Source organism: Corylus avellana, chromosome 7 (genome assembly GCF_965113065.1).
Source record: "Corylus avellana chromosome 7, dhCorAvel1.hap1.2, whole genome shotgun sequence".
Lineage (NCBI taxonomy): Eukaryota > Viridiplantae > Streptophyta > Magnoliopsida > Fagales > Betulaceae > Corylus > Corylus avellana.
In genome coordinates, this window is record NC_142496.1 from 16,122,625 (window position 1) to 16,138,451 (window position 15,827).

Here is a 15,827-nt window from a genome sequence, read left to right on the forward strand (position 1 = left end):
CCAATTGGTAGGGAGCCACATTCAGGCAGCCGAGAAGCTCACGGATGACCTTAGGGAAAGGAAACTTGAGGCTTGCATGAAACATCTCTTTATAAAGGCAGACCTCGTGGCTCTCGGCATCCACTATGGCGCCCTTCCTCTCGTCATCAAAACGGATTTTCACCATTGTTGGGATATAACAGTTCAATCTGACTCGGTGCTCATCAGCCGAGGTCAGATCTGGCCTCCACAAGGCTGGGTAAGTTTTACCCAAACCACCATCAGACCTTGATCCTTCTTCCTGAGACATAGCTGAAAAGTTGCAGAGGAAAGAGCAGAGCAGAAAAGAAAGAGCAGAGTGGAAAAGAACAAACGTTGCAAAGACTTGGTGCGAATAAGAAAGAAACAAGAAAGGAGCAATATTTTATAAAGAAAGTAAAGATAAGAACGTGAAATACCAAAGGATTCCCCGAGACACGCGCGCAATAAATGCGATGAAAAAAGCACCTCTATAAATTCCGCGTGACAGCTGACAACCGGCAACTGAAAAGACGTCTATCCCGGCATTGACACGTGGAACAGCCGATACGCCCTCGATCATGTCAACAGTCTCGGCAAATTTGGTTAGGTTTCCTGCCAAAATTTGAAATTCAAATTTCCCGCCTTAAAGGTCTCGGATTTTTACTCAAGTACAATTTCAAAACGCCGATCCATTTATGAACAAAAATTTCCATAATCTTTCAGATCAGGAAATTGGGGGGTAACTGTTGGGCCATGGATCCGCTCCTGAAGCCCAACGGGTCCCAAACCGAACCTAAGCTAAACGGAATACCCGACAAGGCCTCGGACAAGCTTTCCCCGAGGAGGCTTCCTATCCCGAGGAAGTCTCAGACATGAGTCTGAGACTACTCCTCGGTAGGTAACAGACGCAACTCCGAAAGCAAGTAAGTCAGAGCCAAGGGTAAAACTGTCATTTTACAACTAAGGATACGCAAGTATTCAAACTAGTCCAAGTGATCATTATCTCACATTCAAAAAACTCTCTACAACATAGATGGTTATCCACCTACAAACAATCCCTACATAAGCAGGATAGGCTGTTATTCAAACTCATAAGGTTACCTAACCAAAACAAAAACCTTATCACTTTGCCCCAGGATTCCTACCTTTATCAAGTAACTGTGAAACAGATATTTAGGGATAGGAGTCCAGAGACGTGCGGGAAACAAATTTTACTCCATGCCTATAAATATAAGTCCCGATTTCTATTGAAGGTGAGCGCAATCCTAGCTCTGAAAACTTTGGGTCCTTAGATATTCTTTCCTCATGTTCTGACTTAGGCATCGGAGCTCCCCCGCCGAGACACCACCGGGGGCTCTAATCCTGTTTGTTCTTTTTTGTGTGTAGCCTGAAGCATCTACGATGTTGTCAGCACCACCTCTAGGCGTGCCACGTCACCATCTCGGAAAACTATGTGTATAAATATATATATATATATAAGAATAAAAATTAAAAAAAAAAATCAAATTGTTAACATGTTATAAATTAAAAAAAAATGGTCAAGAAAAAGAAGAGTAGGGGCGAGAGAAGGAGAAGTAGGGGTTAGGGTAAAAAAAACTAGAAAAATTACCCTAAAAAATAAATTAAAAATTTTTTTGGAGGGGCAGGCCGCCAAACAGGTTGGCGTGTCGGACTCGTGTCAACCTGGTTGACCCTCGAACCCGTTTATGCAAACTCTAACCCGACACATTTAACTAAACGTGTCGAACACCCAAACCCAAACACGACACGTTTTCTTAATGAGTAACACGACATGTGTAACCTGTTTAGATAAATGTGTCGTTTCAGGTTGACACGACCCAAACCGTAAAACATGTTTAAGTTAGATGTCAATAGGATCTAATCCGACCCAACCAGACCTGTTTCTTTGAGAAACCAAAAGAAATAATATTAATAATTTGTCATTCATTTCTTTTGTATTGCATGCTATACTATAGATAGTAAATGTCCATTGGAATTAGTGGTAGCACCACGAACCAAGTGAAGGCGGAGGAGGGATTTGGTGCCACAAGGAGCAGGCTAATGGCCATAGGGATTTGGTGCCGTAGGCCGCGAACCAAGAGAGAGGGTGAGATTGAGAGAGAGAGAGAAAGGAAGAGACCGACAGAGAGAGAAGCAGAGACTGGCAGAGAGAGAGAGAGAGAGAGAGAGCGATCTGAGACTCTAAGGCTGAGCGACACAAGTAGGTAGGTTTAGTTTAGAAGTTTAGTTAGCCTTAGGTTTACAAATTTGAGATTAAAAAAATTATATATACGGGTCAACCCACAAACCCGTGGGTTGAAACGACTCGACACTTTTATTAATGTGTCATAAACGGGTGACCCATTTGTGACCCGAACCCCTCTAACCTAAACTCTAACCCTAAAATTACATGTTGTGTTCATGTCGGATTCGCGGGTCCCAAATTAAATTGCTAGCCCCAGGAAATCCACTCCAAAGCATCGAGCCGATATCGAGAGAAGTAAAAGAAAATAACATTTCCATTAATTCATCAAGTTTCCCATCAAATCCATTTCATAGAACATCCCACAATTTAGGGTGTAGCTCCTTAAAGATAATTTTGGCTAAGTCCTCCACAGTTACAAATGTTCTCGCATGGTTCACCATTTAATTACTTGTTGGAAATATAATTGCAAATATAATATTGCGCAACGAAAAATAAAAATTCTCAAATTAAGATCGAACTTTAAGAAAAACATATAAAAACTATGCTATATTAAAATTAAATTGCTAAACAAGAGTTACTTAATTTAAGATCACAACCACTCATTGGCTTTTAGGGAAAAAAAATTCTTTCTTGCTCCTTGAAAAAACACGTGTAGTTTTAGGGATTATGAAACCTTCAAATCTTCTTACCAATATCTGACAATAACCAAGAGTGTGGACCCTTTCCTTGCTCTTCAAAACTAACATATTCTTGAGAATATTAGTTCTTAGTAAATATTAAAGAATTGTAGTGGTTGTGTATTTTGCAAGAGCTTAAGGTTTTTCTATTTATAGGCTTGGAATACTAGGAGAGGGTGAAGAAAACTAGTCAATGCTACTACTAGGGGTGGACAGCTAGGCTAGAAAAACCTGCGCCTGCACCCTCTAGAATTAACTCGTATGGCCATGGAATTGCTCCCTGGCCCATGCGTCCAACATGTTGCTCTTGGGCTTGGGATTAAACCAAGCCCTATCTCATTCTCTTGCATCTTTCGCACAATTTCTCTTTAATTCATGTTTTAATAAATAAAACAAGCAGCCCAATAAATAAAAAGTTGCACCTTGTTAATTTACATCGACTTAGTGAGGGACCCAAAGTCACTATTTAATTACAATTGATTCCATTAAACAATTGTAATTGAACTCTAGTTTATATATTTTTTTTTATTAAAAATTAATCCATTAGACTTAGGGCCCATTTGGGAGTGTGATTTCAATAAGTGTGATTTTAAAAATTGTATTTTTGAAATTTCTACTTTTTAAAATCACATAGGCGTTTGGTAAAATATGTTAAGAAGTACCTTTTTTTTTTTTTTATCAATTGATTATTTGGATAACATTAGCATATAATTGCGGTTTCATGGCCAAATAGGCAAATATTGTGCCAAATATTGTTTTAAGCAAAATCGTGATTTTGGTTTAAATTCACACTTTTTCAAATCAGCACTCCCTAGTCAGCTTATAGAAATCGCAAATTTTTTCACGGTTTTAAAATTTGCATTTTTAAAATCGCAATTCCAAACACTCCAAAAGTGAGATTTGGTTTAAAACGCGGATTTTTTAAAAAAAAAACGCACTCCCAAACAGACCCTTAATTAATATTGACATGTGATGCCTATTGTTTTGTAAATTTTAAAATTCGCAAGTGCACAAATCGTTTGCAATAAAATGATTGCAAGTGCGAGGTCGATCCTACAGAGAATTGTGTTTTTGAAAACAAAATGTATCTAAACTAATTAAATCATAACCTATTCACAAAAATTGTAATACCCCAATAAAAACAATTACTTTTGTCAGAGATTTTTTGCAAAGAGCAACCAAAGTTTTATATAGAACATGTCTTATAACAAAGAGTGTCTAATGGTTTTATGGTTTTATAACAAGTGGCATGTTGTGACAAATACTCACATAAATTAATAGGCGAATATTCGCTACGTTTTACTAGCAAGTGCACAAGATCAAAACGATAGTATAGCAGGTAAATTATGCGTAGAAGTAATTTCCTATTTAATTAACGGAAATAACTCAATTGTCACAGATTGAATTAAACTAAAGAAATAAAATAAAAGAAATACTAAAACTAAAAAGGATTAGGGTTTGAAATCCACCGCTAACCATACTTGATAAGTGCCAAATATTGCATACTTAGAACCCTTTATTTACATTAGTTAATCCTTTAGTTGTGTCATTATTTAATGTTTTGTGTTAATTTTGTGTTTTTAGTATTTTGTAGGCCATTGAAGAAAAACTACAGCTTTAAAGGAAAAAATGCAAAGTTTGGAAGAAATCATACTTTGAGAAGAGCTAGATGATATGGTTAAGTTGAACCAAATCTAAGAAAATGGTAAATTAGATTGGATTAAAGATCAAATTGGATACAATTTCAAATTTGATTCAAATTCAGATTTGACACATGTCTTAGTATTTTGACCATAACTTTCTGCTCAAATATCGGATTGAAGTGATTCAAACGGAATTCAGAAGCTAACTCAAAATACTACAATTTTTTGTGAAATAAGATTTTCCTAATTCGGAGGGTTACTATGACAAAATTTCCCCACAACTAAAGGACACAATTCTGGATGAATCCTATTCTGATTTCAGACTTCTATTTTGACTAAGAGACAGACCTCCGAATTATCTAGGTTTAATAGGGCTTTTAGGACTTTCCTAATCCTATAAATAGACCTCTTTGCATTCAAGAAAAGATATAGAATTTCAGAGAGCAAAATTCTACAGTTTTTCTCTTTTTAATTTAGGTTTTCTTTAGATTTATGTTTTATTTTTATGTGGAGCTAAATTCCCAACTAAGGTTGGGGATGAAGCCTCATCGATCTAGAACATCAATACCTACATGAAAGTCAAGCGCACCTGCGCTCGTCAATTGCCGCATCTTCATTCGTAAACAACACAAGTGCGATCGAGCGCAACTGCAGTACGCTCGAGCACACTCACAGCAATGGCAGCAACTGTAGTAGTTCCGTAGATTTAAGCCAAAATTTTATTTTGGTCATTTTTGTGAGTTTTTCAGTTTTAGCTTTTATTTATTTTTTTAATTGTGTTAGTCGTTTTTCTTATTATATATATATATATATATATATATATAAATTGGTTAATGTTTTATGTGGGATATCTGTATGCTAAAAAGTGAAGGGAAGCATGCATTTTCATTTTAATGATTTTAATGCATCTCCTAGTTATAGGACACCAGCTCCTACTAGCTACCTTCAAAATTTTTACCCACATGAGCCATGTTCATACTGCTCCAATCCTTATCATCATTATAGTGATTGTCCATCATGGGAATAAGCTTCTAATTTTCCATATGAGCAAATGAACACCAATTTCTCCAGTCCAGGGTTTGATTCAAATTTCAATTATTACAATCTGGACTGGAGCAACCAATCTAATTTCTCATGGTCAGCTCAGGCTGCAGGAAATTATGCTCACCAATTTGATGAATTGCACAATTCAGAATATCCGCAATTCGTTCACCAAGCTCAACCACCCATGGATCAATCCATTACTCAAATGCCACAGCCTGCACCGCAGTCATCACAAGAAGGCATGATGAAAGCACTTATGCAAACTCTCAAATCAAGAGAAAAGAAAGTAGAAAGTTGTCTTCAAGAAATAAAAGGTTTCACCAATCAAGCCGTACAGGAGCTGAGGAATTCCAACATGGCTAATAGCAGAGACATACAGGAACTTAAGCAGGCCATGACCAAGATAGAAGGACATATCGGTCATCTAGTTGTTGACTTCAACAGAATAGAGGAAGAAGAGCTTCAAAGTGAGCTGATGGCTAAAAGGCACTACATGATTGATGAGGATGATTCTGAAAATTCTTATCATGAGCATGCCCAAGTCACCATTACACTTGAGAGTGAGGAAATTGTGGACAACAAAGAGGAGGAAGAGAAAGAGAAGCAAGTTAAGCACCCTGAGCAAGTTGAGCCCCATGAGAATAGTGAGCCCCCAACAGATCCTAATTTGCCCAGTGACATGGAAGTGAATATGGAAGCTCCTACCTGCATCATTGTCCCTCTCGAGACACATTAAGAGCCTAAAGCTTCATCGCCTGAATGTCTCAAAGAGCCATCTTATGTAAAGATAATCAAGGACTTGTGCACACAAGCACACAAATCTAGGAATCACTTCACTAAGAAGATCCTCCGAAGCAAACAATTTTACATAAAATGGCGACACATCGTTCCAGAGGGGTATGAAGTTTTGAAGAAGAAGGGGTGGAAGGGATTGGTTGGACATCAGCATGATAGGGGAAAGCGCTGTAAAGTTTTCTCCTCCAGTTTATTTTCTGCACTTCACTACACAAATTATTTCTTTCCTTTTTCATTCTCCTCCAGTTTATTTTCTGCACTTCACTACACAAATTATTTCTTTCCATTTTCATTATATTGCATTTCTTTTTATTTGTTTTTATTTCTAACATCAATTAATCTCTTGATGTTTTGTTTATGTGAAAAAATATTGCTGTTAGTTTTTGTTGACAGGTGTTTTGGTGTTTGAGTTTGGAGGATGCCTTGCCCCTTTTTCACACCTTGATGTTTCCTTACTTCCGCTAATGTATTTCTAGACTACACATTGAGGGCAATGTGTAATTCAAGTTTAGGGGTATGGAAGAACACTGTCTGTTTATTTTTGTTATAATTTGTTTATTTTTTCTTATTATTTATTTTTGTTCTTATTTGTTTATTTTTATTTGTCATTTGTTTAAAAAAATATATTTTGAAAAAAAAAAAAAATTGTGCTATGTTGTTGTCAAGTTTGAGTTAAACTATAATTGTGAATTACATTTCATTAGCTTGCTTAAAGGGTTGAACACATCATTATGTCATTAGGAGTCTGAATCCTTTGACTTATTTTTGGGTAAAAGAGAATTCACTTGTTTTGAGATTAATTTTTAATAGCATATTAGCATGTTTTCTGTGAAGTATGATGTTTGAGCTTAAGTTTGTTCTCTTTGAGATTTGTTGGATGACCTATTGATGAATAACCATTGGTTTGCAAGATATAAAAAATAAATAAATAAAAAGAGAAGGAAAAAGAAAAAGAAAGATCATGTTGAGTTTTCCGTTCAGTAATGAGACCTCTTGCCTCATTAAGTATTGAGTGTTCATGTCAAAAGGTGTGAAGTTCAGTGTTGATCTATGATATGGCTAGCCTGGCTTCATAGCCTTTTTGACTTAAGTTAATAAGTCCTTAGGGATGTTCTACATCTAGTGCCCTAAAGCCACTTGGCTTAGGAGTCATTGGCCTAACTTGTTACATGGGTCAATTAGAAAGCTTAAAGGAGTTAGAAATTGCAGAACCTATATATATATATATATATATATATATATATATATATATATATATATATATATATGCATATCTTGCCTTGGTTGTTTCGTTTGATAGAGATTTTTACAAATTTTATGGAACTTGTCTTGATTTTAAACTGAAAGTTTCATGATTGTATGCTAATTACACTTTACACTTTAGAACATATGATTTCTCAATTGTTCACTTACCAAAACGATGTCGTTTTGGTAAGTGTTTAATACCCTAGTCCCTAAACATGCAGCAGCTTCGTCGTCTTCATCTTCTTCTCAACTTCCCTTCTCCTCTTAGAAGCCCACCTTCCATTCGAAATCTCAAAACGCCTCACCTGTCTCTTGACTCTTTAACTTATTTATGTACTACTCCCTTTAAGAAAATATCAATATTCTTTGTAACATTGGTGTGTAGAAATTAAATATTTAGTGTGCCTGATTTTAGATTCCACAACAAACTATGCAACACAGGATTGGCAAAATTAGCTTTGTATCTTGAATGGAACCTAGATCGATGATTTTTCTTTAAGTATTTGTGAAACAGTTCTTGCTGAGCCAAAGATTGTATGACTTTTGAGTTTCTATGGTATTGGACAAACTTTTCAAAAAAGAAAAATTATTTCACTTATCCTTCTAAAATCTCTAAGAGCCTATTTGGGATTGTGGTGGAAAATAGTGCTTTTGGATATAGAGCTTTTGCTTGTGAGCTTTTGGCAAAAGTGCTATTACTGAAAAGCTGTTTACATGTTTGATAACTGTGTGTTTTAAGTGCTTTTTTGATGTTACTGATGTTTGGTAACAAAACTAAAAAAGTGCTTTTAGTTGCAAAAGTGACAATAAAAGACATGCAATGATTTTTTTTTTTTTTTTTCATTTTATACCAACCTTTTTATATAAAAATGTTTAATGCTAGCTTTCACAAGTAAAAATTATTTTATAATGGTTTATGTAACAAAACGTCAACATTTTCTTTCTTTTATACTTATATGTAATGAAAAGTTATGTCAATTATTTTCTTTATTTCTTTTTTTAAAATTATTTAAAGTATTTAACATTTCAAGTATTTAACACACTTTTTAACACCACAACACTTCAAAGTATTTAACACATAAAAAAGAACAATATTCAAGAAGATCCTTGCAACATTTGAAATAGTTTATAACAAAACAACATTAAAAAAAATAAAAAATAAAAAAAATATTAGCGGGTCATAAGTAGATTAACAATATGATCACGCTCAATGTTCATAGAATTTTCATTGGAGGTCTCTGATTGTTGTATGCTTGACTCATCTTGTGCTTCGTGATCGCCTATATTGTCAGTAGGAAGTAAATCTTTATCATCATCATATGGTAGAAACTCAGCATCTTTTATTGCATGCTTCCTAATGAAGTTATGAAGAGCCATAGACGCCACCACAATTTTCACTTGTTTATCATAAGGAAAATTCAACATGCAATGTAATAACTTCCACTTATTTTTCTAGACTCCAAATGTTCTTTCAATAGTGCATCTAAGTGATGAATGTGCATGATTAAAAATTTCATGCATACCCCTCAGTTGGCTTCCGCGACGAAAGTCTGGTAGATGATACCACTCCCCTTTGTATGGCCCCATGTATCCCTTCATGTGAGGATATCCTGCGTCTACCAAGTAATATTTTCCTGCAAAAAATATACGAATAACGGTCATAAAAAGCTTTTGAAAAAATACATTTTTTTCATGTATAATTCATAATTGTTATTTTTATTAAATACAAACGTCTAGGTGGGTGTGGAAATCGTAATTCTTCCTTTCGAATAGCTTCCAAAAAAATACATGTATCATATGCAGTACCTTCCCATCTAGCCCAAACAAAGGTGAAACATATATGAAAATCACAAACAGCCATAACATTCTGAGTAGGAATCCCTTTTCGATCTATATATGGTATTTGTTTTGATGGAGAAATTTTAACTGGCACATGGGTTTCATCAATGGCTCCAATACATTCTTTGAAGTATGGCCAATACCGCTCATCATCACGAATTTTGTTTGGAACATCCCTAAACTCCCTATCAATAGGATTAATAATGTCAATTGTCAGTCTTAAAACGGCTATTAAAACACTAGTAAAATGTCTACTAATTGTTTCTCCTGAATGTTAAAACCTTTCTTGCACTATTCTATTCCCAAACCCATGGCCTAAAGTATTCAAAAACATAGCCACCAACTCTTCAACAATTAATTTCCTAGTACCTCTTAAATGATATCTTTCCTTCAACTCTTCACATAAGTAAATGAATACATGTATTTCCATTCTGAAATTTGTTTGCACCTATCAGGATTACCTTGTAAAATCTCCATAACCCACTTATAACATGTTTGAGAAGAGGTCCTACAAGGTTCTGTTGCAATATATGGCATATAATAGTTCTTAGCAAATTCTACTGCTGCAACTGCTAAAATAAAAACATCATTTTCATTTTCATTCTCATTTTCCTCTTCACCATAATCATTATCATCACTTGTATCATCTTGAGTGCTATAATCACTATTGTCCATGTTTGTAAGAAAAAAATAAAGAAATAAACACAAAATAAATATATAAGCACCCATAAAAATAAAAAAATAAAAGAGATAAAAAAAAAAAAAAAAAGAATAACATTCAAATAAATCCTTATAACTTTTCAAATAGTTCATAACAAAACAACATTAAAAATAACAACATTATACCATGCTACGACGATTAATTTCTCTATTTCTCATTCGCTTGATAAAGTCAATTTGTACCCATGGCTCTTTAATAGTCACAAACATATCTCTATGTGATCTCTTAAGAAACACCTCTGTTGCAAACTTAAGGATGTCATTGTCATTTTATCTTTCAGCAATCCCCCGGACAACATCCATAGCCTCTTCAGTATTACATCCAGGCTTATTGTAGCTCTTAGATGTCACTGTATTCTTACTTTCTATTACATCACAAATACGACTCAAATGTTGACTAACGATTTGAACTCCTTTCTTTCTTTTTTTACATTGAACTGCAAGACCAAACTTCTTATTTCTTTTATCCCGCGTATCTAAATCAGCAAGAATATCATCAATGCCATGTGTATTGAGATTTGGTTCGTCATCCAAAACGAACATCACAATCACTATTGTCCGCGTCATCTTCATCAAGTATTACAGTTGTTGCATCTATGCCACCAATATCATTAGGAACCAACCCTATGGATGGTGCCCAAGATCCCTCCCCGGTGACAGTTATATCTCTAAACAATATTTCCACCTTCATAGCATAAGCCAAACCTGTCGTGTGAAACTTGGTTGCTTCTAGAACTTCCTATATTTAGGTATTTGTAAAAATCAATAATAAAACATTTTTTTAAATAATTTAAACAAAAACAAATAAGTACAAATATTGTTCCTGCAATTTTTTTTCCCACCAATCATCGGGCGCATCAATTGTCTTTTTCACTGGATCCCATCCAAAGCCAGTTTCCTTGCCTATCAATCTCTTCCAAATGTTCCACTCATTTTTCAAACTATCCCACTTGTTCTTTAGTTGTTTATAGCAATATTGTTTTCCTGTTTTTTCATTAAATTTATCTATCACATTTTTCCATCCTGTCCTATTGAAATGTGTTCTTGGGCGGTTACCAACATGAATCTCAGTAATACATATGTCAAGATAATTTTCTAGCATTTTTTCAGTCCAAACTACTTTCTTTATTTGAGTATCTGCAGTAGCAGCAACATTGCTTTGACCTTTTTTACTCATGTTTGTCACACAATAAATAAGCTGATACAATTATAAATAAAAAAAGTATGTTAAACACTATTAACAATTAAAAATTTGTTTTAAGTGATCAACGGATAGAATGCAAAAATTTATATTTACATGAATAATATGTATGTCTATCAAATAAAAGGGCAACAACAAAAAATAATGAAATCAAGTTTCTGCAACATGAATAGCATTAAATAGTTCACATAAACTAATTGTTTCTCCCCCATCATAAGATATATATATATATATATATAAAAAAAAAAAAATTAGCATGCTGCACTCGAATCAATGTGGGTGTATATATATACTTCTTCTGTCTACAACTCTTTCTTGACTCTCTTTCTTCTTTTTTTTTTTTTTTTTACCTGTTTTTTCCTTCAACTGACGCGCAAGACTCCTTGCAGGCATTTTATTTTCTTAAAAAATTTCATTCTCTAGAAGATTTCCACCACGCACTAATTTCCAAAAGATTTCCTCAAGACTCATTAATTTCCAGACGATTTCCTCGAGACCCACACTTTTTTTTCCTTCAACTCATGCGCAAGACTCCTTGTAGTCATTTTTTTTTTTTCTTAAAAAATTTAATTCTCTAGAAGATTTCCACCACCCACTAATTTCCAAAAGATTTCCTCAAGACCCACTAATTTCCAGACGATTTCCTCAAGACCCACTCTTTTTTTCCTTCAACTCACACGCAAGACTCCTTGTAGTCATTTTTTTTTTTTTTTTTTTCCTAAAAAATTTCATTCTCTAGAAGATTTCCACCACCCACTAATTTCCAGAAGATTCCCTCGAGACCCTCAATCTTTTTTTTCCTTCAACTCATGCGCAAGACTCCTTGCAGGCATTTTTTTTTCTTAAAAAATTTCATTCTCTAGAAGATTTCCACCACCCACTAATTTCCAAAAGATTTCCTTGAGACTCACTAATTTCCAGAAGATTTCCTCTGACCCTCACTCCTCATACCCTCACCCCTCACCTTCTCATCCTCAATCTCTTACTCTTCTCTTTGCTCTCCCCTTTTCTCTTCCCATCTCAAGACTCAAGCCTTCAAATAAATGAACAACCAAACACCCAATAGGACTACTACTAGTGGAAAAGATGAGAAGGTGAGGAGAAGATAGGTACCGTGGTAGGAAAAAAGAAATTTTTTTTTTTAAAAAAAAAATCTCACGGCACCCGCAAAGACCGTCGTGGCTCCGCCACTGCAATGATACAGGCAAGTGAGTTATCTCTCCTTTATCTTCTTCCCTTCGATCTATTCTCTATACTATTCGATGTTAATCTATATTTTTCCTATATGTATTCTGTAATAAATGTCAAAATATGTGTTTTATTGGAAAAAAAAAGGGATGAGCAAAAGCAAAATTAAATGGAGCTATAGCTCACCTGCCTGGATCTCTCTCTCTGGAGCAGTTGGAGGCAACGAGAATGATTTATCAAAGGGTGGGAAGAGATGCTTATATATGGATTTTGTTGTTATTTTATAAAATTTGTAAGGGTATATTTGTCTGTGCATATATTTCTTTAAAAGCTCTTTCTCAACCATTTTACCAAATGACTGTATTTTGGCTAAAACGAGCTTTTGATGCTCCAGACGCACATTTTGGGTCTGCAACCACAGACCCAAACATGCTCTAAATTGCTGGTCATTGCCATAGAACCGTAAACGGGCTGTTCCTTTATCTTTTCAATAATACTTTTTTCATCCCAATGATTTAGTATCTGAAATCCGTCCCGATATATTCATCTTTGCATCAAGAAAAAGAAAACATTGGAATTAAAAAAAGAAAATTAATCCAAAAAATGAAACATTGAAATTAAAAAAATAAAAAGAGAAGAAAAGAAAATATTTATTTCTTATACCTGCCGTTTTCTCATGTATTAAAAATGAGCACAATAATCATTACAAAATACTGCTATGTATAGAAACAAAATGCATCATATCAGCTCATGTGATGATAGAGATCTATTTATTATGATATATTGTAATACATATTTTAATATGTATGGAAGGATGTGTGATCTTGATTTAATTATGAATTTTACAAACATTGAAATATCCCTAGAAATGTAGAAGTACTATATGGACTCCAAAGCTATGACTAGATAGGATAAAAGTTGAATTAAAATGCAATTCCAATTCATTAAGTTTAGATTCTTTAAATGAGTATAAGTTTATTCAATATTAATATTAAGTTATCAGAATTAGAATTTATTTAATTTTAATATTAGAACTTTATGTGTTATCACTTTAATCTTTATCTATTTGTATTTTTATATAAAGACCATTTGGTCATTAATGAGAATCACACAATAAATTAGACGTATATCTTTATGGTCTTCTCCTAACCTGAGTGGAGTATGTGGTGTTCTTCTAAGTGAAGAATTGAGATCTCTCCTATCCGAAATGAGATCTCAAATCTCAACTCATATCACTACCCAGCCTCGGGTACCTATTAGCTTTGTCTGCCAAATGGCAAAATCAGTTTTTTCTCAATGATAATTTTTCTTAATGTATTCATGAAACAATTCTTGTTAAGCAAAAGATTGTATGACTTTTGATTTTTTATGGTATTGGATCAACTTCTCAAAAAAGAAAAAATTATTGCACTTACCTCTCTAAAATATTTAAGTTGCTGGGTGATTGCCATACATTGGAATTATAAAAAGAAAATTCATCTTAAAAAATGAAAAATTGGAATGAAAAAAAAGTAAAATAAAAGATTTATTTCTTGTACATGCCGTTTTGTCATTTGTCGTCTAAGCTTCCATTTTTTTTTTTTCCTGTAATGGGGCCATATTCTTGTTCGAATGTTGTGTGCTTTTTGATGTATTTAAGAGACTCATCAACAATATATGATGAATACACTTCTACTTCCTCAGGCTTGCAACGGTCGATTAGATATTGTACTGACGATTAGATATTATACCAATAATGTCTTAATATTATTAGTGGTATCTCTATCTCGAATCCTGATTCTCGCTGCGAGAGTCTCTATAATCACCCCAACAATAATCTACAACAAAAACTATATACAATTATTTCCTTAAAATTAATAATACAACAAAATATTTTAATAAGAGATTATAAGTCCGTTAAATCTTTTGTTCTTTTTATTTTTAGTCTAGTGCCTTGTATGCTTGAATATATTAGTTCATAAACCTCATAAACACAAAACTAAAAAACTATCTATAAAATGTCTTGTATCAAAATGTTACATCCTTTTTACTTTTCCACACAAAAATTAGCAATAACTATACTAGCAAACAATGTTGTATTATTAATTTGATTGAAAAAAATAAAGTAGAAGCCTTGCATTGCTTACTTGTTCTTTTATTATGAATATGTGAATTTAACACTTTGATAGGTTGATCACACCAGTCCCACTCAATCTCTAAAAAAAATTAATCAATGTATAAGAATGCATATACATGTATTAAATATGAGCACAATAATCATTACAAAGTACTGCTATGTATAGAAACAAAATGCATCATATCAACTCATGGGATGATAGAGATCTCAATACATTTCAACTATTTATTATAATATATTGTAATGCATATTTTAATATGTATGAAAGGATGTGTAATCTTGATTTAATTATGAATTTTACAAACATTGAAATATCCCTAGAAATGTGGAAGTACTGCATGGACTCCAAAGTTATGATTAGATAGGATAAAAGTTGAATTAAAATGCAATTCCAATTCATTAAGATTAGATTCTTTAAATGAGTATAAGTTTATTTAATGTTAATATTAAGTTATCAAAATTAGAATTTATTTAAATTTTAATATTAGAACTTTATGTGTTATCACTTTAATCTTTATCTATTTGTATTTTTATATAGAGACCATTTGGTCATTAATGAGAATCACACAATGAATTAGACGTATGTTTTTATGGTCTTCTCCTACCCTGAGTGGAGTATGTGGTGTTCTTTTAGGTGAAGAATTGAGATCTCTCCTATCTAAAATGAGATCTCAAATCTCAACTCATGTCACTACCCAACCTCAGGTACCTATCAGCATTGTCTGCTAAATGGCAAAATCAGCTTTTTCTCAATGATTTTATGTATTCATGAAACAATTCTTGTTAAACAAAAGATTGTATGACTTTTGATTTTTTATGGTATTGGATAAACTTCTCAAAGAATAAAAAATTATTTCACTTACTTCTCTAAAATCTTTAAATTGTTGGGTGATTGCCATAAAACTATAAACGGGCCGTTCCTTTATCTTTCTGATAAGGCATTTTTCATTCCAGCGATTTACTATCTGAAATATGTCCCATATACCAACCTTTGTATCTAGAAAAAGGAACCATTGGAATTATAAATAGAAAATTCATCTAAAAAATTGAAAGATTGGAATTGAAAAAAGAAAAAGAAAAGAAAATATTTATTTCTTGTAACTGCCGTTTTGTCATTTGTCTAAGCTTTTCTGTTTTCTTTCTATAATGGGCC

At 33.5% G+C, this 15,827-nt stretch overlaps 2 pseudogenes; both read right to left on the reverse strand.

Annotated features, from left to right (window-relative positions):
* Positions 1 to 8,780: 8,780 nt before the first annotated feature.
* On the reverse strand, positions 8,781 to 10,124 carry LOC148584555 (uncharacterized; annotated as a pseudogene).
* Positions 10,125 to 10,289: 165 nt separating this feature from the next.
* Positions 10,290 to 11,346, reverse strand: LOC148584556 (L10-interacting MYB domain-containing protein-like; annotated as a pseudogene).
* Between the last annotated feature and the right edge of the window lie 4,481 nt (positions 11,347 to 15,827).